The sequence below is a fragment of the Phyllostomus discolor genome, chromosome 14 (assembly GCF_004126475.2).
Source record: "Phyllostomus discolor isolate MPI-MPIP mPhyDis1 chromosome 14, mPhyDis1.pri.v3, whole genome shotgun sequence".
NCBI classification, from domain to species: Eukaryota; Metazoa; Chordata; class Mammalia; order Chiroptera; family Phyllostomidae; genus Phyllostomus; species Phyllostomus discolor.
In genome coordinates this window covers 10343713-10347954 of record NC_040916.2, presented here as the reverse complement: position 1 = coordinate 10347954, position 4242 = coordinate 10343713, and the positions used below count along the sequence as shown (strand labels likewise).

The 4242-nt window shown below is 53.2% G+C and overlaps 1 pseudogene; it reads left to right on the top strand.

The window, feature by feature from the left end:
* Positions 1 to 3536: 3536 nt before the first annotated feature.
* On the top strand, positions 3537 to 3949 carry LOC114512114 (annotated as a pseudogene).
* The last annotated feature ends 293 nt before the right edge of the window (positions 3950 to 4242 follow it).

The following is a 4242-nucleotide window of genomic DNA, read 5'->3' as shown; positions in this document are numbered from 1 at the left end:
ACTGGCAAGAATCCTGCAACCCAGCACGTGAGACGGTAGGAAAGAATCCTGAACTCCTGAGTGCCCGGCGATGGAACATTCTGCCTTACTAGCTGTGATTTCCCTCCCCCTCCCTTGGCAAAGCCAAATGATTAGGCGCATTTGGGCAGCAAAGTCAAAATTAATTTTGCTTCCCTCTGCAGTGAAAGTCCAGCTGACTTGGGAAGGGAGGAGCCCTTAAAAGGTATTTCCACCTTGGACTGACTCACTAGGTTAGTAGAAATAGACGTTTTGTTCTTCCTCGTAGGTTATTAAAACCCTCCAGGAATGTGCAGAAGGCAAATTTAGTTTGAGGAGCCCAGTAGGCCAAGGAGACTGAATAACAGTCTAGTTGTTAGGGTGGCTGGAGGATTGGAAGGAGGGAGCTCTGAACTGAGGGCTGCCCCGGGGTTCAGTGCCACAGCCCTGGGGTTCTCCCTCCCGACAGGGTCTGCAGGCAGTGTCTGCCCCAGCCCCCCCCCCCCCCCCCCCCCCCCCCCCCCCCCCCGCTCAGCCCCAGGGCCTTCCTGTGCCTACAGGGCTCCTCCCCCACCGTCTGGCAGACTGAGGAGCTCAGACGGCCTCTCACCACTTGGACTTGATCTCCACTGAAATCCCTTCAGGTTGAGGAGCGCAGGAGGAGAAGGAGGAGTGAGACTGGGTGTCAGGGAGGTCGGAGAACACCACCTCTGGCGTGTTCTGTTCTGGCGCTCTCTGGAGCTGCGGCCTCCGCAGGGTGAGGTTCGGAGGAAGGAGGCAGTACTGCATCCTGTCGCTGTTGAGGGTTTGATTGAGCGGCTGAGTCAGAAGCACAGGGCTGATGACCCCTAATTTCAGCCCCAGGTGGTGTTGAGTGTTGTCAAACTGCACAGCCCTCCTTAGTCCTAGAGCGCCCGGCCCCTTCTAAGTGGGAGAGGCCTTTCTGGAAAACAATCCTCATACCTCCCACACTCAGTCCCACAAAGGCAGGAACCCCCTTTCTACAAGAGGTGTTCTCCCTGCTGGAGCTCGGGGAGTTTTCCGGACACAGGCAGGGCCACGCCAGCCCTCCTCCAGATCTTCAGCAAGGCCGACACCCCTGCTGACCCGGCTCCTGCCCACCCTTCCGCCTCACCTAACATCCGTGACCTTTCCACCTAGTCATTAAATTAATGCAACACACGGATGGAATGCCTACCGTGTGCTGGGCATTGTTCTGGGCATTGAGGACACTCTTGTGAACCAAATAAGGTCCCTTCCCTCATGGCATCTACATTCCAGTAGGGGAAGACAGGAAAAGTTTATAGCAAGTTAGCTGGCAATAAGTGTTAAGGAGAAAAACAAAATAGGGAAGGGAGAATGGGACCCTATTTTCTAAGAATGATCAAGGAAAGCCTCCCTGATAATGTGCCATTTCAGCAAATGCCTAAAAGAAGATAAAAGGCAAGTCAGACATCTGGGTCAGGGTATGCCAGGTGGAGAGAGTAGCACGTGCAAAGGTCCTGAGGTGGAAACATGTCTTCCATGCTCAAGAACTGCAAGGTGGCCAGTGTGGCTGAAACAGTGAGTGACAGAAGGTGAGGTCAGAAAGACGCCAGGGCATTTCCACTTTGGCATTCATCCTGAGATGGAGGCTTTCAGCTGAGAAATGATAGTGTCCGACTTATGTTTTAAATGGATCCTCTGACCTCTTTTTCTGTGAACACAATCAGGGAGTTGAGTTAGAAAGCTCTTGTAATGATTCAGAAGGGGGTGATGGAGGCTTGGACTCAGGCCCAGCGGTGAAGGTGGTGAGCGGTGGCCAGACTCCAGACACACTTGGCGGAGCCGTCAGGGCTGCAGGGCAGACTGGGTGTGGGTCTGAGAGGAGCCAAGGAGTCCGAGGTGGCTCCAGCCTTTTGGCCCACGCAGCTGGGAGCAGGGACTGGCCGTGTACAGAAGCGAGAAGACCACATGAGAAGGAGGCTCTGGGGGAAAGAAAAAGCATTTGGTGTTAGACCTGTTAAATGCGAGATAACTATTGGACAGTCCAGAGAAGGTGTCGAATAGGCATTTGGATGTTGGAGTATGGAATTCAGGGAAACGATCTGGCTGGAAACACAGGTTCAAAAGCCATCAGCTACACGAGGCCCTTAAAGCCTAAGCCTGGCGGAGCACTGGCTTGAGTGCAATTCATGACCACCCACCTCAGTGGGCTCATAGAGGAGAGAAGTCCAAGGCAGGCCTGGGCTCTGCTCTGGGGCCCCTGGAAGACAGGAAGGAGCCGACAAAGGCCTTAGAGAAGCAGCACCCCGTGAGGCAGGAAGAAAACCAAGAGAGGGCGGTGTCTTGGAAGCCAGGGTGGGAAGTGTCCCCAGGCATGAGTGCTTCCCTGGGTTAAACAGTCCTGAGGGTCCAAGTAGCATGGGAACTGAGGATCGGTGGTTCGGCAAGTAACTTGGACAAGCTGAGGGCAGGAGGCTGATGGAAGGGGGATCGAGGAAGGAGGGTGGCCACCGGAAACAGGGAGCACAGGGAGTCCTTTCGATGCATGTTGCAGTCAAGTGAAGCAGAGGAGTGGGGCAGTCGCTGGTGGGGGACGTGGGATTAGGAGAGGGCTATTTTTGAAAGATAAGAAACATAGCGTTATATTTATAGGACCCGATCAAGGGTAAAAAATTGATGATGGAGGACAGAAGGTACTCTCAGGAGGAAAAGCAAAATATACAGGCCCAGACTTAAGTTGGTAAGATGTGATGGGAACATGTGCAAGTTCTCTTGCAGTTACTTGTATCTTATCAGTAAAATGGAAAGGAAAGTCGGCAGCTGAGGGTAAATGCTAGAATGAAATAGCCCTTTTGGAGAGTGGGAGTGTGAACGGATGCGGGGAAAGAGGTCTGATCGCCGGGGGCGCCGTTTCCCCTGGACCATGACTGGCCACGAATTTAAAGTAAGGTCAAATGGTAGGGCTGATGTTTTCTTGACATGCTTAGCTCTTGCAGCACAGGCGTTCAACAGATAGAGAGCCAAATTTAATCCGAGTTGGTGGTTTTCCAGAAGAGCACAGGGAAGGAAGACAGGGGCAAGGGAGCTGAGGGTGTGCCCATGAGGGGTTATAATGACTGGTTAGGTCACCAAAACTGGATAAGAAGCACACTGGGAGGTGGAGGGAATGGTGGTAAATCTCAGAATTCTACAAGTTCAGATACCGGAGGGGATGAACTGGGAAGACAGGAAGCAAGACAGTGAGATAACAGAGTTATGGGTAGTAGCACACCTAAGGCATGGCCCTGGGAGTGAGTAGCTGCCGTGAGGTGGAGTGTAGGACCACTGCAAGTGCGGAGGTCAAGGGACGCAGACGCCAGCTGTGCCAGCTGAGCCAGGTGGCCAGGTTGCCTGTCGACACCAAGGCCGCCTTCCTCTCTGCACCCTCCCCAGTACTGCAGGGCTAGATACCTGAGAACTACATTTCCCAGAATCCCCTGCCAGTAAGTTTCTGGATTAAGAGGCACCTATGATAAACTTGGATATAAAAGAGAAGCAGAGGACCATCTACTGCCATGGCTGGGCCAGGGGCTGCTTTCTGTTACTCGAGCGCTTTGTCTGCAGCCGGGGCCTCAGGCTTGGCCTCCACCAGGGCACACGACATCCAGTTTCCAGAAGCCTATGGGAAGGAGCTCTTTGACAAGACTTACAAACACCACTTCTTACGCAGCCCGGCCCTGTTAGCGGTGCCCCGTGGCAGAAAGCCCCTCTGAGCCGGGTCACTGCTAGCCTCCGGGACCACCTTATTCTGTACCAGCCGTTACTAGCAGGCTCTGAGTGGAGACCCCAGCATCCAGACTTTGGCCCCTGTGGCAGGAGCCTTCTACTCTTCCGCTGGCTTGCCTTGGTGCTTGGAGCTTCTTTGTTTAATCTCTGGGTACTGTTTTGAGAACTGGAGCAGTGAGGGGATTAAAAGAGAAAGGCAAGTTCAAAAAAAAAAAGAGAGAGAGAAAGAGAGAGAAGCAGAAATAACACTGTTCTTTCTCTAGCAGGGCGGTGGGGGACACACGCATGAACTTTGGCTGCACAAGTCCTCAGAGGCTCCTGGGTGTGTCTGTCCCATCGCCTGCCTTCCTAACGGAGTGAGCGCGCTGTGGGAAGTTTCTTGCAAATTCCAGACACCCCGAAAGCTGTCAGTGAATTTGAATTCTAGCAGCGGCTTCCCCGACTTGTTCTCTCGGCTCTTCCTCTATTTTTACACAGTAAATTCCCTGTGTTGAA